Raw genomic sequence first — 22,306 nt, forward strand, 5'->3', positions numbered from 1 at the left:
GAGTGAGAAAAACTGAGATGAGAAGTGAAGTTGCTTAGTTGTGTGAGACTCTTTGCGATCCCATAGACTGTATAGCCTAGCAGGTGCCTCCATCCATGAAATTTTCCAGGCAAGAGGTCTGGAGTGGGTTAGCTCTTTCAAATTATTCATTTTACCAATCAAGAAACTCACTCAAGGAAACTATCTTATATTGGCAATTAAATACATTAGCAATGAAATTTCTTTATTGCTAATGTCAAAGATTCATCCTGAGCAACTATCTGACTAATATGAACAGTATCTTACTAATTTCCTTACATAATTATCTTGAATTGAAAAGAATATTCCTGGCAAGAATTATATGTAATATATAGTCTCTTAATTTAAAATTCTATATTCTTACTGTGTTGAAAAAAGGAGTGGCTCATTTAGATTTGAAAGGAAAAATAATTTATTTCATATACTGAAAAGTTATTAAAAAAAAAATCACTGTGGGTCAAGTGAAAAACAAGAATGAAGATTAAATAGGGCCTAAGAAATAACATCTATTCCATATACTGAGACAGCTAACAAACTTCATGATTAGAACTTTCAAGTGGTCAAGCTGGGAATAAATATGAATTTTATTAATGGAACATATATGGTATCATGGATCAGGTCACCAGTGTTAAAACTATGATTTATTTCTAACAAAGTTTTGAGATTCCAACTATAGCTGCCATTTTCCCAGGGACGCCACCTCAGTCCTCAAGAGAGCGGGTCTGCCCAAAAGGTATCTTAGTAAACTGGCTCCCCACTTGCCTTATTCACTCACCAGCGTCCATTAGCCAATTCCATGCTTTATCTTCAATAGATAAGATACTGCTTCTTCTTGCCATGGTGCCATGAAAAGGATCCAGGAGGTTCCCTTAAACATTTCCTGAGTGACTGGGGCAGCACCAAGAGTAAAGAATATGCCAGGTCAGCCACTTGTCCTTCCCAGCAATATTAGCAGCAGCAGCAGCAGCAGAAGCTGGAGCAGACCATTTAGACCTGACTCCTTGCAGGATGCTAGCCAAAGCATTCTTGTTTACTCTACACCTAGACAGAGTTTGCCCGTATGTTTGCGCCTTCCCCACAGAGTGTCAAAACAGGTGTTTTCCTGTGATCATGCTTATCTGCTCCCCAAACAAGGTGATAAATATACTTTTACTATGAAATTCCATGTTTCTAATTCTATGGAAAACACAGTCTTAAAGGTTTATCATAAAGAAGACTTGACGAATCTTTGTTCAATCTTCATTTACCTTTCCCACTCCTAAGAAGCAGGTACTTTGCCCTAACATTTCCTGTTAATGAAAAAAAGGATGTTACCATATGAAATAAATGCAACTTTGGTCATTTCTTTCATAATACTCTATTTGCCTTTCTGGCATAGAATTACATTTTACAAACGCTAATGTTTTCATAATCTTTACAACACTCCCGACAGATGGGGAAATATCAGGACTCATGAACTTTATTTTACAGAAGAAGCAATGTCTTCTCTGCTTCTCTCTTTCATTCCCATTTTTATGTTATTGATGAGTTGCTTTTCCTCCCAGGGGCGCTCAACTTAATGAGTGGCTAGAATATGTCAGGACATAGAAGGTAAATCACTAACAAAACATTTACTTTATTTAACTAATTTATCCAGAGCTCAAATCTCACAGATTAAAAAAAAAAATTAAGATTTTTTAAAAAATCTAAATAGTCTAACAAAGGGTAAGTGAAAAACACCTTACTATTATTCTCCTAATAAGTAAATGTTATTTACTTATTAGAAAATAATTATAAATACCAACACATGTATCCTCTGCACAGTAAATAACAATAATTCTCATTAGCAAAACTGAAACTCTACATATACAGATTCTGAGTATCACATGTTGCTCATGTATCAGTATTTCACATGCTCACTTAAACATCAAAGTAAACATCAGAACAGTAATTAACACATATCGCATACCCAAGAAGTGCCAGGTACTCATTACTTTACATGTGTTATTCCATTTAATCTTCGCAGCAACAAAATCAGGTATTATTACTGCCCCATTTTGCAAATGAGAAAACTGAGGCTCAGTCAAGTATGTCACATGTTTAAAGTCACAGGGCTCAAAAATGATCACTGAACCCAGGTTATAGATAGTTCCAGCCTGGAGCTCTTAAACATGTTGTGAAAACTGCAGTATCAGCTCTGGTTTACAAAGTTAGGTAAACAGAGCATATGTATACGGTACTTATTGGGTGCCCTAGAATTTCATTAAGTCCTTTACTTCTTCAAGACTCAAAACAACTCAAGAAGGTAAATATGTTCCTATTTAGCGGAGGATGAATGTTAAGGACATTGCCAAAGGTCATAGGAATTGTAAACAGCAAATGTAAACTCTGGATTCAGGGAATGTAGTTCCTGAAGTGGTTCTGTGCCTACGCCTACCCTCTATTGCCTCCTGAAAGCTGATTACATGTTAGATTCTTAAATAAAGGAGATAAGAAATGTCAGCTCTGGCCAGAACCCTGGTGGGAGAAGGATCATCTACCCCAGCTCCTTTTCAAAAAGGTAGGTATGAAGTACATAATGTCCTATACCCTGGTGACTCAGATGGTAAAGAATCTGCCTGCAGTGCAGGAGACCCAGGTTTGATGCCTGGGTCGGGAAGATCCCCTGGAGAAGAGAATGGACAATACCCAATCCAGTATTCTTGACTGGAGAATTCCATGGACAGAGGAGCCTGGCAGGCTACAGCCCATAGGGTCACAAAGAGTCAGACACGACTGAGCAACTAACAAGTAGATAAGCTTACACAATACACAATTCTATCATTTTTCTTAATGATGCTTACTAATTTAAGGAATTTACAAATGTTTTATTCTCAGATTTTAAAAAGGACAAACTCAGCTTCATACTTTATTCCAATGTGTCATATCTTCAGAGCCAATAACAAAGTAGTAACATTATTATCCACACAGTGTCAGTCATTCTTTTCGGGGGGATTACCACTGCTGAGAGTCATATTTATTTTTATTCCCTCGCTGGCAAATAAATGTGATCATGTGTAGGGCCAAGACAATAACTGTGAGCTCAGAGAAAGCTTCAGAAATCCAAGGTTCATCCCTTGAGACACTGGCTGCAACCAACCTTCAACCAGGATACTTCCTTGAATATTCAGCAGCTGAAATGACCTTCTTTGAATCAGCTCTTAAGGACACAGAGCCATCTGGGGAATGTCAGACAGCTCAAATCAAGCAGCTAGGGAGCCATGTGTAAGTCTGAGAAACCAGTAAGAATATTGAGACCAAGCAATTAATTTGGATGCAAGTCTAACTCTCTGGACAAATTTTGGCCAACTTTAGCTTTTTATGGCTTTAACTTGATATAAATTTCCGTAAGAATCCATGAAAACTTCAGAGAGAAAATACAGTTATGGTAAAGGTATCTACCCTCTATCAGAATTTAGCCACCAGCTGTAAGAAATGCAGCCATTTGGTGGCATTTAGCAGGAAGAAATTTACATACCCGTGTGGCACAGCCTGGGGTGATGCATTAGAGCCTATTTATTCTCAATTATTTTTACAATCAAAAGTTTCCACAGAAGGAAGATGACAATTCTTTGCCATATTTCTAGACAACTACCTTCTCTGCAGAAATCCTTAAGAATTGGAATTATAGACTGTATCCACATAAGCTTGATTTTTCTCTTTGCTGACAACAAGATTTAAACTTATCTCAATGTCCAATGTTAACATTGAATTAAAACAAGTTATTCAAGATTTTTAGAAATAGATTCTGGAATTTTCTGGGTGGAAAAAATAATTCCATAGGCTTTTACATAAGACAGAACATAACAAATGATTTTATGACTTTGGCACTACTGACAGACTAGGAAGATCATGACTCACTGATGCAGTCATCTGAATTTCATATGAATATAAATAAACATATTTTATATATATATAGTCATTCTGACTCTTTGTCTTATCTATTGAAGTTACAGTTCTTACCTCTTGCTGTCAATGACTGCACTTAAAAACTCAGAAATATGATTCTGATCGTTTTAACACACTTTACTTTTAGAAAGGTGTCAGACAATAAATATATATTTGTGGATGACTAAATTAATAGCTTCTTATTCATCAACTCCGACTAGGTCGACTCTCTTTAATTCCGTGAACTTGGCTTTATCTGCAAAGAAATATATTAATAACCACCAACTCTAGCCCGTACGCAGATCAAAACAGGAAGAGCTGCAGTGAGCTTCCCAGCTTCTTCTGGAAATTAAACAACGTACCAACTGTAATCAATCCTTAACTAACACAAGTCAGCTCGATATGTACTGGTGACCTAAAAGTGAAAAGCTTTAATTGTGCATTAGAAATTTCTGAGTCATTTTATCCTCACAACTTTTTAAGCTTGAAATAAACCTAAATGCTGGCTAAAGAAAATCTGCAAGTATGACTTAGTGTTTCCAAACCAGGAAAAGGAAGGACTTTCAGTGTTTGAGATAAGATTTGTTTTCTGTAGTTGGGAAAATAAACATTTCCTACGAAATTATGCCTGGGAGGCCGGGTGTGTGTGTATATGGAAAGAGTATCTGTCTGCATGTGGGTAAGGGTAGAAAGGGGGAGAAAGCGAGAGGGAGAAAGAGAGAAAACTTTTTAGTAGTATTTAGTGTTCGTACAAACTGGTTATTCTGGGCTGGAATCAGACTTTATCTCAGGAAGTGTGTGTACATGAGTTATGAAAGTATTGCAATTTATCATAAAATCAACAGGAAATGCTTACCTGACTGCATATCGTATTTCTATAAATGAAGTGATAGAGAATATGTCCCACGTGGTTACCTAAAATAACAGTAGTCTTGGGTCTCTAAAGTTACATTAGTTAGATAACCTTTTAAAATTTGATATCTTTATTTCAATATACACAAGCATTTATATGTAAATGCTTATTTGTATGTAAAAGTACTTTCTGCATTTATATTTTTTCTAAATAGAATATATAAATTTTGTCCTGATGCTGTGATTATACAACCTTAGAGATATCTACTTTCTTGAAAACTACTTTTTATATAATTTACTGTTTACTGCAGTTACTGAGGGATGACCAACAGAAGTAACAGTTTTATATGTCAAGTACGGATACATATATAACCTAGCATATGACATTTTCAGCATCAAGGCATCAGTAAGAGCTTCTACTACAATTATCCATCTTCCCATCTTGGTTAGTTGGAAATATGTCATACAAGCCTGTGTTTCAATATCTGGATATCGGATTAAAAGTAGAAAGACAAAACGCCACTTCCAGGTCTGTGTCTACCAATTCATCTAATCCTTATTACACAACTTGGAGGCAGATATATTATTATTACTCTTTGACAGATGAGAACATTCAGAGAGACTGGAAAACGTGTCGAGCAAAAGCTGTTCCATGAATGACCCTAACAGAAATGAAGGATTAATAGGATTCTACCAACACACACACCACTTGTGATGTTAACTTTCTTGTTTTCTGTTACAGGGACTGCTACACATACATACTTCATCTGATATATAGAGTTAAATTTATATTTTTGAGAATTTATAGAAACAATTCTTAAAGTATTTGGAGATTGTTACCTCTTCAGTTGTGAGATAAGTAAACAATAAGTGAAAATTATTTCAAACCAAGTAGCACACTTATTTTAAGACATCCAGAATGTTTTTGTTTTACCTAACACTTGAAAACAGTAGAATGTTCGCCTGTTTTAAAAGAAATCCATTTTCTTTATGCAGTTGGACATTGCTGTGTGACTTAAGCCAGGTCAGTTTGGCCAAGGAGTAAATATCGCTTTTTTATTTCAACATCATTTCTTTTATTTCTCTGAATCCCTAACAGAAAATGTCTCCATTTTTTTTTTTTTGTTATTGACATAAACACTATATGTTGTAACTAAATGTGACCAGTACTATCCCTTTCTTTAAAAGTCCAGTTCTGCCCTGTAATGAACTCCTATCTGTCTGTTAGCACTGGTACTTCCAGTTCCCCCTTCCTGTTTAAAATACTTCTTTCCCCATTCCCCACCTTTTTTCCCTTCCAGAAATGACTAATCTTCCTGTTATTCTTCTCTGTCAATTTTCCCCCTGGTATTCTTTTCGTGCTGCATAACATTTACTTTTCACCAACTCCTTTTAGAAGTTTACTACTGTATACTTGACGTTAGCCTTCCGTTTTCAACAGATTAAAACAGTCAATATTTATGGATGAGTACACTTTTTGGTCAACTTTCATGCTATTTAGATTAAGCAATTTCCTCAAGTCAAAAATACAGCTATTGTTTCCATCGACATAATGTAAATATCAATTCTTCTCTTCAAAGTTAAATTCAGCTTAATCCTCAGTTACCAGATACCACAATTAAAGGGTTTAGTCTTTTGTCTTTCAAATTTCCGGATAAGGTGCTAGCAAAGCAAACCTAATACTGCTGCTTTTAAACATCTCTTGCCTCTCAGCACTTCTCTGCAACATCATACATCATAAAACATGTTAGCATAGACTTATAAGCCAACTGTAAAATTTTTCTATCTTCCTGATTTTCAATTGCAAAAAAGTATTTTCAACGATATTCCAGGAATCTGCCTTTTACCCTAATTTCAAGTAATCATAACAGCTATTTCATACTATCTGAACATGAAAAAAGAGTTTCTATTCTAGAGAAAATATGTGAGAAGCCTTTGGAATTACAATGGTTATTTAAATAATACCCAAAATTTACAACATTAACAGCACATGTCTAGCAAAACAATGTAAATTATAACCTCAGATATGCAGAATATATTTTTCTGGTGAATTCAACATGATATTGTATTTGCTATCTCCTAAACACAAATCCAGCGGATGTTGGCAATTTGATCTCTGGTTCCTCTGCCTTTTCTAAAACCAGCCTGAACATCTGGAATTTCACGGTTCACATATTGCTGAAGCCTGGCTTGGAGAATTTTGAGCATTACTTTACTATTGTGTGAGATGAGTGCAACTGTGCACTCAAGAGATGGGAATACCAAACCACCTGACCTGCCTCTTGAGAAACCTGTATGCAGATCAGGAAGCAACAGTTAGAACTGGACATGGAACAACAGACAGGTTCCATATAGAAAAAGGAGTACGTCAAGACTGTATATTGTCACCCTGATTATTTAACTTCTATGCAGAGTACATCATGAGAAACGCTGGGCCAGAGGAAGCACAAGCTGTAACCAAGGTTGCCGGCAGATATATCAATAACCTCAGATATGCAGATGACACCACCCTTATGGCAGAAAGGAAAGAGGAACTAAAAAGCCTCTAGATGAAAGTGAAAGAGGAGAGTGAAAAAGTTGGCTTAAAGCTCAACATTCAGAAAACTAAGATCATGGCATCTGGTCCCATCACTTCATGGCAAATAGATGGGGAAACAGTGTCAGACTTTATTTTGGGGGGCTCCAAAATCACAGCAGATGGTGACTGCAGCCATGAAATTAAACGACGCTTACTCCTTGGTTATAACCAACTCAGACAGCATATTAAAAAGCAGAGACAATTACTTTGCCAACAAAGATCCGTCTTGTCAAGGCTATGGTTTTTCCAGTGGTCATGTATGGATGTGAGAGTTGGACTGTGAAGAAAGCTGAGCACCGAAGAAATGATGGTTTTAAAATGTGGTGTTGGAGAAGACTCTTGAGAGTCCCTTGGACTGCAAGGAGATCCCACCAGTCCATCCTAAAGGAGATCAGTCCTGGGTTTTCATTGGAAGGACTGATACTGAAGCTGAAACTCCAATACTTTGGCCACCTCATGCGAAGAGTTGACTCATTGGAAAAGACTCTGATGCTGGGAGGGATTGGGGGCAGGAGAAGGGGACGACAGAGGCTGAGATGGCTGGATGGCATCACGAACTCAATGGACATAAGTTTGGGTAAACTCCGGGAGTTGGTGATTTACAGGGAGGCCTGGCATGCTGCGATTCATGGGGTCGCAAAGAGTCAGACACGACTGAGCGACTGAACTGAACTGAACTGAACTGAAACACAAATCTTGTAGAGAAAGGAGGGTCTTACTAGTACCATTTACACTGGCTATTCATACAAGATGTTCACAAAGATTTAGATATATGTTTTCTCACATCTAAAACACGTTTAAAAAAATCCTGACAAAACATATTTTAATTATAGGAGATAAAGACATCCATAAAATGTCACCCTCAGTTCCTGAAAACAGAAGTCAAACTAAGTTCAAATACTTGCTTATGTTAAGACAGCACAGGATCTCAAGCATTTACTTTTGTCTTTTGTCTTAAGGTCCCCATTATTCCCTCTTACCTTTCCAAACAATAAAAATAAAAACTTCCTCATTTGTCACACAGAGTGCCCTATATGCAGATACTTAATTTTTCTTTGGGTCAGCAGTAACAACTTTCAAATCTCTTTACTGTTTTTATTTCAGAGACTAGGGCCAGGGTCTCTAAAATCAACTAAAAATATTGTTTGTTAAAAACGTATAATATAGGACACCAAATAAGAGAGTAAGCAAAAACAGATTCATAGACACATTTTTTTTTAATCGCATCATATTATGAATAGGAAACAAACCCAAACTGTATATTCTGTGAAAAAGCTGGGCCAGTGTCTACATCCTAAGTAGCTAGCCTAACCAGGTGCTTACCAAAGAAAAAAGATGAGCAACAAATAACTTCTGAGAGAACAGCCTCAATCAGATAGCAGTATATTTACAGTAAACAAAAAGAAAGGGAAGGGAACTTTCCATGAGAAGTAATGTTATCAAAATGCATTCATCCAAAAATAAAAAAAAAAATTCAAAGAAGGGAAATTTTGTTAAAATATGTTAGAATACTTTGAATATATCTATAACTGTATTTCACTTTTTTATTAGACGTTTATTTATTTATTAGACATTTATTAGACGTCTGATTCTGAATACTGCTAAATAAAAAATCATGCATTTCTCCATCTTTTGCTGCTGCTGCTGTTAAGCCACTTCAGTCGTGTCTGACTCTGTGTGACCCCATAGATGGCAGCCCACCAGGCTCCTCTGTCCCTGGGATTCTCCAGGCAAGAACACTGGAGTGGGTTGCCATTTCCTTCTCCAATGCATGCATGCATGCTAAGTTGCTTCAGTTGTGTCCAACTCCATGCAACCCTATGGACAGCAGCCCACCAAGCTCCTCTGTCCACAGGATTCTCTAGGCAAGAATACTGGAGTGGGTTGCCATTTCCTTCTCCATCATCTTATGCTATAAGTTGTATTATGGAATTGCCAATTAGATACAATGGAAAAGCACTTCACAGAAAAATTTCAGGTAATAAATGCAGCAAGAATAATATAATTAAAAGTCACTGCTTTACAATCCCTAACAAAATCATGGTGCTATGAAAATGCTCAACAGTGGAGTGAAACCACTGGATCCAGATGTGACGGAGAACTTTATAGGAACTGGTCCAAGTTCACCTGAACTTACTGGTAGATTTCAGCATCATTAAAAGTGGAGAGAAATGAATTTATTCCCTCCTGATGGGATGCAACTGGAAGTACACAGCACCAGTTGGGAAATATTCTCACCAAATAATAAGTAGTAGCATTAAAATCAAATTCAATTCTAGTTTTAATTTCTAGTCTACAGAAAATAAGGGTGATGGGGGAACAAGCTAAATGACACTACTGGGAAGCAAATAGCTAAATTCAGAATCTCAAATATTCTCTAGGACAATGACCTGATTTTTCTCAACAAATAAAGCATGAAGGGGAAAAGGAGCAGGAATTATCATAGATTAAAAGAATCTTGAAAGACATAAAATCCAAATACGTATTTTTTAGATGCTCATCTGAGCGATCTATTTGTATAAAAGATTTGCTGTGATGTGCAAAAATGTTGAATGTAAACTGGGAATTACGTGATACAATGAAATTATTATCAATATTGACAGATTCATAAATATGTTATATTTAAAACAAGTTATTAATACATAAAGTTCCTACATACTTATAAGTAAACTGATAAGAATGTCTGAGATTTGTTTCAAAAGATACCAGGGGAACAAAAAACAAGATGCCAGGGACAAAAGGTACGTGGAAGGTAATAAGTGAAAAAAGACAGACAAAGTATTCCGAAAATGTTCACATGGATGCATGCATGCAAAATGTTGATTGATATATACACAGGAGGTGTTACAATATTTCTCTAATTCTGTATATACTTAAATATCACTATAAAAATTTTTTTGTTTTTGGGTTTTTAAAATTTTTTAAATTTTTATTTGTTTAATTGGAGGATAATACCATAGTAATTTCTTAAAGCTTCCCAAAGAAGGGAAAGAAAATGAAAATAACGTATTGCTTATAAGAATAACCAAACTTTCTTCTGTATTTCTGATTCAGAAATAGAACAAAAGCAAAACCTGGCTGACAAGCTAGGTGCTGCTTCTTAAAACTTGATCTGACTGACCTAACTCAATTCATTTATATTTATGAACATAAAAATCTGTATCTGTAACACGGAAATAAATGACCTTTCCCACTTCAGGAAAATGTATATACGAAAATAAATTATAAACTTAATTTGCATCCATAGGGTCACAAAGAGTCAGACACGACTGAGTGACTTTCACTTTCAAACAAATATAGATATCATTATAAAATGCTTTCTTGTTCACCTTCATGTCACATGGGTATACTATCATCTCTTCAACCAAGTAATAAGGTCTTTAGGAGCAAAGTCTAGTATTCCTCAACCAACAACCATTCAGACATTCTTTTCGATGGAGTCTACTACGTAACAAGTATTTCATTAAGTGACAAAAATACGAAGGTGGTAGGTCACATGTCATGCCCTGAAATCCAGAGAGGGAGGAAGATGCATGTAATTAGAATTCATGTGCCAAAGACAGTAATGGAGATATGAACTGGGTGCATTACAGAAACAAGAAGGCAGGACAATAGCATGACCAGGGCAGGTTTGAGGAGAAGCTTCTTAGAAGAGATCATGTATAAACTAAATCTACGTATGAAGAAAGTTTGCAAAACTCATACGGGGAGAAAAAAGCTCTAAGAAGAAAAACAGAAAAAAAAGAGAAGACATTAGGTTGGGACAGCAAAAAAGGAAGGCTTTTAACCAGTGGGTCATACTCATGGTTAGAGGCACTGAGTCTCAATCAATGACCCACTGGACTAAGAAAAATATGAGGTACTTAGTAAGGAATCAATAAATACCTATTAATTAAAGTACAGAAAGGTAAATAGTAATACTACTTGTGTGTTCATTGTACATCAAGCATTTTGCTATTAGACTGATAAAAGTATGTTTCTTATTCAACATCATATCCATCCCAAGGCAGGTACCATTATTATCCCTCTCTTACAGATAAGGACACCAGGATACAGAAAGCATAAGTAATTTGCTCAGTCACTCCACTGGCAAATGGGACAGAAAGCAAGGAAATTTCTATATGGCTATTCCACATGGTCAAACAATTGTTCAAAAAAGAAGAGATAATTCTATAACTAGTGGGTGCTGCTAAGTGTTTAATAAGTGGCTTTCTGAGGAGGGAGTTGTAGCATTTGCCAATTTCCACAGTGTAAATCCTCCCACCATGGCCAAGTTTAAGCTGCCAATATGACGTCACTTAACCTGGAGTTAGGAAGAGGTCTTAAGTAAGCCATCTCCACCATGCCACTCCCTGCAGCCTTCAACAAGCTATGCAGGGAGAGAGCTGAATCAACAGGCTATTCATATGACCAGAAGATAACAAGTAAATCAAAGAAAAGGTGCCATTGCTATCTCTTGTTAGTCACAGACTCTGTACATAAGCAACATTCAATTTATAGTTGAAATGAATGAGCTCCTAAGGAGTATAATGAAATATATGAAAAGCAATGAGAATGAACAAGTAATTCACAGAGATTCTTCAAGGAAACATACATTTTATATGAATGACAGAGTTGACATTAAAAAAGGATTCTTTCTATGTGATTAATGAACAGTGATTATTAAGTGATTCCCTGCTAAACTATTCCTCCCTCAGGGAGTACACAGAGGATTTATTTCTGACTAGAGAAGCGGAAAAGTGAAAGCATGGTTTAGAGAAATTATTTGATTTTGGTCAGCAACAGTCATGACAACCAAAAAGAGAAGAGGGGGATTGTTTTTGCATACCATGTGCTTTACAAATTACCTATGACACTGATCAGAATAAAGGAGGAAAAAAAGCCAATTACTCACAGATCTAGATGTATCCTATCTATATTTAAAGAACATACAGATATATGTAGAAAAGGAGTTCATAGTATTAATATTAGTGTTATATACACCATTGATTTGAAAATATTCCTTCAGCACTGACTGAATAAGCACAGTTAGATGAATTTTGCATTTGTATATAAAGGGAGTTAGAATTATTAATATATTGATCCTTTCTCCTTATAAAGTTTCTTTATCACTTAACAAGTGTCCAATAAATAAATATACCTAGATAAATTATAAGTGAAATATAAAATCTATTTTTCACACAGAATGTGAATACAATGTCAAAGAGAAGCAGCTGGTGATTGGCAAGGTAAAAAAGATAAATTCTACACTAATGTGTTACAGAGGTCTAGCAAACTTTAAGCAAGTATATAGCTGTTTTTGGCACATGGTATGGACTGCAGCCTATCTATTAATGAACAGAATTCTGGCATATATAGACTCTCTATGAAAAAGGAATGCAATTCATAAGCACTGTCTTATGCTACTTGAAAGAAAGTGAAAGTCGCTCAGTTGTGTCCAACTCTTTGAGACCCCATGGACTATACAGTCCATGAAATTTTCCAGACCAGAACCCTGCAGTGGGTAGCATTCCCCTTCTCCAGGGGATCTTCCCAACCCAGGAATCAAACCGGGGTTTCCTGCATTGCAGGCGGATTCTTTACCAACTGAGCTATCAGGGAAGCCTTATGCTACTTAATACATATGCAAAACAAAAGCAAAGGATGCTTCTGGGCCTTGTTAGAGTCTATATACGTTGCTTTCTGATGTTATCATCTCAATAGTAGGTCCCAGGCATCTTTTATTGGGTCAATTTAACTATTGATTTCTACTCATAATGCTTATCAACAGCAGAAAAAAATGTCACTTTTTCAGTTCACTGCCTTAGGGAGAAAAATTCACAGAATAAATGATTAAAAATGAAAAAATCAATCAGCAATATTGCTACCTAGCACATAAAATAACTCCAACAACCAATTTGGCTACTTAACTAAATGGACTTTTTTTCAGCCCAGTTACTAGACTGGGATGAGACTACAGGTGTGTATTTTTATCTTTGTGATATCAAGTTGAGAAGTGAAAATTCAAGTGATTTTGCTATTCTATATACAACTCTAGTTTTCATTTCTTTGAATGAAACAGGCCTGTCAAAGAGGTGTCTATGTCAATTTTTAATGAAATGTGTGGTCTACTGCTATACAGGAGACTAACACAACTCTGTAAAGCAACTATATTCCAATAAAAATTAATTTTTAAAAAATGAGTGGTCTGATTTACAACTATAATGGTTATAATTAGTTTAACTGCTTTTTGTAAACCTTAAGGGCAGGGGCAAGAAAGGTTATGGCATGGATCAAGAGCTACTATTATAGCTGGTATTCCACATTTTGTTCCATTTCAAAGTCAATACAAGTAAAGTGGTATTTACTGGAAGCTTACCACGTACTGGGCCTATGGGTGAGCAATGGAGATTCTAATGACTAAGGCACAGCCTCTGCTTTCAAACAGCTTCCAGATAGAGGAATGGAAGTAAAAACTTAACTACAGTGGTCTGTCTACACTAGGAGCACCACAGAGTTCTAATGTTTCTTTCCTGAACTGTATTTTTATACAGTAAAATCACCGAGTAAGTAATGTGTATGTGTAAATAATGTATATGTTTTATAGTTCTGAATTATGGCAATATTACCTGTTTTATTAGAATCATATCTAAAATCAGAATGGATAGACTTTAAGTTAGGGATTAAGAGATTATCCTAGGTGATAATATGTCCAGATTAAAAAGTAATAATAAAATTTAAGGTAAAACAAATTATCACAAACTCTTCCAATTAGTTTAAAAGTAGATCCAACTGTGTGTTCTTTTGAAATTAACATGTTCCTGTGTGCTATACAAATAAGAAGACTTGAAAAACAGAAACACAGATTTGCTGATTTAAAAACAAAGTTTCTTAAAATTCTGGTGATGAAGAATGGCAAACCAGGCTCAACAGAATGTCTCAAGAGCATTTAATTACTTCTCAACTTGCAAGATTAGGAAATTAAACTAGCAGCATAATCATCAATAAACACAGTAAATGTAGTAGGAGGGTGTTCTCTTTCGAGCCCTGTATGAAGAGGCTCACTGATGAAGACAACAAGCATTGCTTATGCCACAGGGAAACACTCTACAGAGCCCATATTCCTTTAAGAGTATTACCTTCTCTGAAAGCACACTTTGCAAAAAAAAAAAAAAAAAAAGCACACCAAATCTAAAATAATGGGTCAGCAGAACTTATTCTCCAAGAAGACAACATTTACAAATTGTGAAGCTCCTTGAAGAGGGCCAATAAGTCTCAAGAAATAACATATCTTACTGTTCAAGTGGAGACTATAGCATTTGTTACCAGCTACATAATTACTCCACTCTAACCCTTAATGAGCCTGAAGTACTAAATTTTTAATCCCTCCTGATGATCCTCTTCAAAGTGGATAAATGGAGGTTTCCCCTCAATCGAATACTTAATTGCTAGGACTACTGGCATCGACACACAGTCTGGATCACTTCTGACTCACTAGAACTTCTCAGTTCTTTTTAAGGTAGCTCCTGTCATACAGCTCCTAAAAGAAATGTTAAAGGGAAGAAATAATGAGCAAGTGAACAAGTGGTAGGACCTACGCATTTATACTTTGGGGAAGCTTGGATTCTCTGTTCTACTTGGGTTGAAGACTTGTAACAGCATAAAGGTTTCACACTTGGAAGACAAAACCTTTTGGTTTTCCCTAAAATTAAAGTGTCACATCAGAGTCACATGATCTACTGACAATATCATGTGTCTTTGTTATTATTATTAGGTCTACAATAAAAACGACAGTTATTATAGTTGCAGTCTGGACCCCAGAATGTTTCCCCACACAAGAAACACCGACATTAATCAATGCTCTTCTCAGTATCTCAGCAGAGTGAAAGAAAAAGGAAAAACAAACAGTGATGATATTGGTATCCTGGTGGTATTGCTTCTCCCCACGTAACCTCTGAAGAATAAATTAATACTGTTCTATCTACGTGTGATACTTTCCCAACAAATCACTCTTACTAACAGCGAGTTAATATTGTTACAAAAATAACTGTGTATTGTGCCACTGCTCTGACCAATTACCATTCCCCTCTGAGACATGGGCTGTCCATACAACAATCGTTATCAGGAAGCCCAACCGGGTCCTCAAGTGCTGCCTGCACAAGATAACATACAAAACATGGCAGAAGTGCAAATAAAGGCCTGCTCAAGAGATTTACATCAACAGAACATAAACAGTCTATTAGGGCACCAGAGCAATTTAACTGGATGAGCCCTACCATAATGAAGGGTGCCAGATTCCTTAGAGAAATAGTTTAAAAAGAGTTATATGTCACTATCCAACAAAAGTCCTAGTACATGTAAAAAAGTTCTCTAATGAATTTGAAAGCACATAAAATCTGCTCACAATTGTTAGTCATGGTCAGGAAGAAACATTGCTTTCAATTCACTGAACACCGAATGCCAAGGACATTCAAATCACTATACATAGAGAGGTGATGAATGTAAGCTTCTCCTTCTTAAGGAGTTTGTCATCTTGTGGCAAAAAGAAACATGAAAAACAACTATAAAATCAGGCATAAAGTGATTTATTCTTTAATACATAAAATGGTCGGAAAACGTAGAGAACAAAAGTTATTCATGAAGTATGTCTCATCTGATAATCACTGTATAATGAGGGCCTCTTATGAGTAAGAGAAATGAAAGAGAACTAATAACTCATCTGTCAATTGTAACCACAGGTTGACTTCAGATGCAAAAGTTTAACTAAAAAAATCATTCTATAAAAATCAATTGGCTATATAGAACATAAAATACAGGATATTGTGTATTTTATGATATTAAATTATATCCAATACATCCTTTTGTTAGTAAATTTTGGTATAAAGTTAGGTATCCTTTTTTTTTTTTTTTTGGAGAATCTACTATTAAACAGCAAAACACTGTAAACCTTTAATACTGCCAGTAATCAAGGCATCGTGTTAGTCAAGAATGCACCTTGATGGCAGTTACCAGCACCAACTCGACCTTAATTAATAGTGGTTATCAACCAAGTGTATCATAGGCTATTTTCACAAGATGAAGACAGCTTATTCCAGTTTTTGATATAACTAATTGACTAGTCATATTTAAGAGTCCTGGCAATCTCAGGATCTTCATGAATATGATTAAACTCTAACCCTACTGGTGGCTCCTCAGTTTCCTAATCTGAAAAGCAAGTGGATTGCAAGACATCATTTCTAAAACTCTTCTAACTGCAATCCAAAGAATTTATGGATCACTGGAGGTCAATGTTGAAAGTGATAAAAGAAATTCTGTCTAAATATCATGCAAAACCCTTGAACATTCCATGAACAATCTTTTAAAATGTAAAGAGAAAACAAATCTTAAATTTAGGCTAGAAAAATGTCAGGTATTTTCAAGGAAAAACTTAGCACCTTAAGTTTTTATTCTTGAAATGTTTACAAAGTTTAATTGTAGTGGAGGCATTACTATTGAGTGATTTGCCCCGACAAGTGTTACTATAGTAAAAATGCAAGTGGAACCCGAGATGAATCTCAATTTTCTTTCAGGTTACTACTTGAAAAATGCTAGAAACACTTCCAACACTACAAATAAAAATAAGGTTAGTAGGTTATTTTCCAAATTTTAAATATTAACCTGATACTAATAAATCATAATAATCACGGGTACTTAACTAGCTAGAATCTGTGAATGACTGTGGTGTCTTTTTTTTTTAACTGTATTTTATTTCTGTTCTTCAAATTGACATAATAGCTACTCATGGCTTAGAAATGAGATTTACAGGCTTTTCCTTCCAAATATCTATGTAGTAATGACAAACCCAGTGATTGGAATCCATCAAGTTCACATGAAGCACTGTCACTGGTACAAAAGTTGCTGCTGGACAATACATCTTTTCAAACCACTGAGAATAGAATCTGTAAATCCACAAATGAATGATTTTCTACCAGTCAAGTCCTGTGCCTACATGCTAAGTCACATCAGTCATGTCCAACTCTCTGTAATCCCATGGACTGTCGCCTGCCAATCCCTTTTGTCCATGGGATTCTACAGGCAAGAATATTGGAGTGGGTGGCCATGGCCTCCTCCAGGGGGTTCTTCCTGACCCAGGGATCGAACCCTCATCTCTTATGTCTCCTGCATTGGCAGGTGGGTTCTTTATGAGCAAGTCCTATTTTCACTCAAATGCAGCTTAGAACCACACAGTGGAAGACACTTCAAGCAACTTGGTAAACTTAAAACATTTCATCTTTAATTTTATGATGATGCAGTTTTATTTGTGCTACTGGAAATTTATTTTTAAAATAGTTTAAAAAAATACAATGACCAATAATCTGCCAAGGTGATGGAGTTAATGTGCATTAGGGTGTTAAATAATTTCCTATTGAAGTTAAGACAACATTCATTAAATAATCGGAAATGTATGAAGCAGTATCCTTTTAAGGAGTTTTGTTATAAGGTAAACACATTTTAGTGATTAAATCACTTTCAGAATGCTGGCAACTTCAGATTTCATTTTTCTTCCAATGGTGATCTGTTTTTCTAGAGAACAGTTACTAAGAAAAATATTTTTCAGCTAGTCATAAGAATGACTTCCTTAGAAGTCCTTTACTTTGTACTATTAAACAGTCTGGAAAATTGCTTGCTTGACTCATTCATGCTGTCAAAATATACTACAGGCTAAGGCTGACCATCAATTTTCCCTGCTTCCTAGAACAACACATACAATTTATGCATGAAGTTCTAAATGGCATTTGGACTTTCAGGATCACTTTCACGTCTTGATAGTTTATAAAACTATATCTACCAGGCTAGTCTATTCATTTGCTATGCCTAAGGACTGCCTCTAAAGTAAGAAAATTTTGTTCATTTAATCCCTGATCAATTAGAAATTCAAAGACAAGATATTAGAATTACTTCAAGATTATTATATTTGCAATTACTTGGAGATAATGAGATGAAACAGAATATGCAAAAATACAAAATATTTTACAAAAATAAAATAATTATGAGGTCAACTAGGTCATCACTGAAACTCCACATTTGTTGACAAATATTATAAGAAGCTTAAAAGTAGCATTCTTTTAAAAACTATTTTAATGTAATTAATAGAAGAGATATAACAAAATAGAAGATACATATCAAAACTGAACCTTGCTAATTACAATTCTTTTTTTTTTTTTTTTAGGGATAAAGAATGTTATTTAGAGAGAAAAAAAAAATTTTTGTATCCAAAAGCTAGCAGGGACATTAATGAAATAAAGTGACTCCACTCCACGTTCTAACCATGAATAAGACATTAAGTAGGTGAGGTTATTTCACTTTTTTAAAGTCACGTTTTCAAATTTATTATTGTTTTTTAGTTGCTGAGTTGTGTCCAACTCTTTGAGATCTCATAGACCGTAGCCTCCAGGCTCCTCTGTCCATGTAATTTGCCAGGCAAGAACACTAGAGTGGGTTGCCATTTTCTCCTCTAGGGGATCTTCCCAAACCAGGGATCTAACTCAACATCTCCTCCTTGGTAGGCGGATTCTTTATCACTGAGCCACTGGGGAAGTCCTCTCAAATGAATCCACAGTACTAAATCAGAAAGCAAAGTCAGCTCTGTATGCAGAGTCTGGAGTATGTGAAGACTTTCAGATGATTTTACTGTTGGAAGAAAAATATATCTTCTATATGGATTCAGAAGTCGTGGAAAAAATACTACACTCCCTGAACCTCTTAGTAGTATTAAAAGACTAGCTGTTAACCAGGAGCACAGAGCTTTTGAAAATATGTATCTGGCCATGTCTCCTGGTTTAGAGATTCCAGCTGAGTAGATATAGATGGTGGGACAAGTAGCAGAGGTGGGAAATATATACATATACTTTCCAGATCTTTTTTGCTTTGCGCAAAAAGCCTGGGAAAGTACCTAAGATGCTACCTGGCATACAGCAGGCATGCCATGTCAGCTTTTGACTCACATGGAATTAAGTGGTTCCTGAGACCCAGGTTCAATCCCTGGGTCGGGAATATCCCCTGGAGAAGGAAATGGCAACCTACTCCAGTACTCTTGCCTGGAAAATCCCATGGACAGAGGAGCCTTGTAGGCCATAGTCCATGGGGTCGCAAAGAGTCAGACATGACTGAGCGACTTCACTCACTCACTCATTCACTCACTGTTAGTCTGGTGGATCACTAAGCAAGGGAAAGGTTTGGGGCTAGCAGGTATTTGTAGCAAAATGGTCCAGCTGGCGCCATCTCTTACACACTCTCTACTTTCAGTGCTGAGGTTTCACATTTCTACTGTTAAAGTTCCAAACTGGCAGGTCCTTTGAGGTCAGGGTTTTAATAGGCATTTCCAAAAAGCCAGTCATAATTGTTTGCATTACTTCATTTTTCAAAAATCATATGCTAGGCAAATAAACCAGAAGTGACAAAAGGTTAGAGATCAGAAAGGTTAGAGATCAAAAAACATGGGGAGAAAGTGGTCCTCTTTCAATCATCCTAAAGGAAACAAATTTTGAAAAAGTAAACACACTTAAAATTTGAGGCTATAATGTGACTAGGAAGGATTAATATGGAATGCCTTTATTAACCTGGAATTACTATCATTATCAGTATTTTAATATTTTTCCAATCTAATATTTCTGTAAGAAATGTCTGTGTGTGTCTGTGTGAGTGAGTGAGTCAGTGAATGCACAAGCGCCTACTCTTAGACTGTTGATAGTATCTGTAGAAACTTGTCTGCTGGAAAATGTTTCTTTAACTTTGGTTTGGCTCCTACCTTGGAGCTGATGGGAAATAAAAACTTTTCCATGGATTACAGCCAATTGAGCTGCTAAAACAAAAGGTAACATTCATTACAGGACCACGGTACTATGATCTCATTCTGAAGGTTAATTTTTTTCACATTAAGTATAGACTGTCTGAAGTTCAGAAAATTCAAACAATTAATGTCAAGGAAAACAAGTAAATATCACCTCATTTTAAATGTTATTGTTTACATAGACAAATATTTTTTAGCTAAGAAACATGAAATAAACAAGTAGATAAAAAAACCTCAGTTGATTCCCAGCTTACTCATTTAGCTTAATTTTCTCTCTGCAATATCCCCCAAATTTTAGCACCTACACACACATACACATTCCATTTGTTATTTCTACATATACCCAATAACCCATGGTTTCAATATGAAACCATTCTTAGAAAGACGTGATTCTTTCTCAATAAAATGCGAGCATCCAAGGGTGTTAGCTCCTTTGATTTTTAAACAAAATACAGGGGGAAAATCCTAGCACTTACACATCTGCTAACTCAATATAATTGACCATTTAATGCCAGCAATGACTTACTACACAATTTTTGGCATCATCTAAAAGCTGAAAACAAGTTTTATGATCTCTACCCTCAGAGGTCCTCCTGTACTTTTTCTTAATTGTTTCACAACATGTTGAAAGCCTAAATAGGCAACTCAATTAAACAGGCTACAAGCATCTCTTTCAAACATATTTGATCCTCTTTTAACATCAAGTAATGCAATTAACTCATTGCCACATACCAAATCAATACACAGCATAAAGAATGGGCAATAATCAATAGCCTTAACAAGAAGGAAGTGGCATGGCTCAATAAATCAAACAGTAAATACATAACTCATATTCTGAAACCAAATATAACAAAATTTACACCAAGTGCAAAGGAAAACCCAGAGCTAGTCACAGGAAACCACTAAGTTATACCAGTCCAGAAAAGACAATAATATCAGGGAGCTGGGGTACTTCTCTCCATTTGCTGCAAAAAGTATATATCGTTATTTCTAACCAAAGCGAAAAATTTCAAACTTGTGAATTAGGCCAGCACGTTTTAAATATCTTGAAGCAAAAGAGAACATTTTCCTGGACTAGAATGGGATTCCTATCAATTCTGAGTAATATAAAAGGGGGGAAAAACAAGGATGTGATAAATGGAATATCTTGGATATAAATGCTGCCTTAGGGGCTTCCCTGGTGGCTCAGAGGATAAAGCGTCTGCCTGCAATGCAGGAGACCCGGGTTCAATCCTTGGGTTGGGAAGATCCTCTGGAGAAGGAAATGGCAACCCACTCCAGTACTCTTGTCTGGAGAATCCCATGGACAGAGGAGCCTGGCGGGCTACAGTCCACAGGGTCGCAGAGTCGGACATGACTGAGCGATTTCACTTTCACTTTCACTTTACACCTTTTAGGACGTTAAGGGGTAGATGTTTCACCAACTAAGTAAGTTTATACAAATATAAAAAGAACAAAGTAGGGATAGAGCAAATCATGAAAAACAGACTTTAATACTTAACCCTCTAGTCTGCACAGGTACTTTACTAAATAAACATCAATTTTATTTTTGAAAAAAGTCCAAGGTAAGTCTTTTAGGAAGAAATTTACATAACTAATACACATTTGAAATATCAAATGTGAATTATTCATGTTAGACTAACACAGAGCTAAAGAGGCATTAGTGTCAAATGAAATTAAATTTGGAATGATGGTTACAACTACTTTTTCATTCATGGATACCTGCATTTAGGAAATGGCTTTTCAGGCACAATGATATAAACAATGACTTAATATTACCCCAAAGGGGCTTCCCTGATGGCTTAATGATAAAGAACCCATCTGCCAATGCAGGAGATGTAGGTTCAATCCCTGGGTTCAGAAGATCCCCTGGAGAGGGAAATGACAACCTACTCCAGTATTCTTGTCTGAGAAATCCAATGGATAGAGAAGCCTGGAGGGCTACAGTCCATGGGTTCACAAAAGAGTCGGACACAACTTAGTGACCAAGCTACAACAACTACAATCAGCTTAAAGTCAAGGGGCACACATGCTACAGGTTAAGAGGTGTTTTCTCTTGATAACAGGTAAATGAATAAGCTAGTATGTGATAATGCAGATAAAAGTCGCTTTTAAATTTTTAAATCAAAAAATGAGTAAGTACC

At 35.9% G+C, this 22,306-nt stretch overlaps 1 protein-coding gene across 9 annotated transcripts in view; it reads right to left on the reverse strand.

Moving 5' to 3' along the window:
• Positions 1–22,306, reverse strand: part of MBNL1 (muscleblind like splicing regulator 1) — a 189,481-nt gene that overhangs the window by 118,612 nt on the left and 48,563 nt on the right. Inside the window, exon 1 of one of the 9 annotated variants that reach the window (XM_052647752.1) lies at positions 794–848. The exons of the other annotated variants lie outside the window; for them this stretch is intronic. The gene's annotated coding sequence lies outside the window, so the exon portion shown is untranslated. Of the gene's footprint in view, positions 1–793; positions 849–22,306 lie in introns of those variants that run through there. 9 annotated transcript variants of the gene reach the window in all.

Source organism: Budorcas taxicolor, chromosome 1 (genome assembly GCF_023091745.1).
Source record: "Budorcas taxicolor isolate Tak-1 chromosome 1, Takin1.1, whole genome shotgun sequence".
Taxonomy (NCBI): domain Eukaryota; kingdom Metazoa; phylum Chordata; class Mammalia; order Artiodactyla; family Bovidae; genus Budorcas; species Budorcas taxicolor.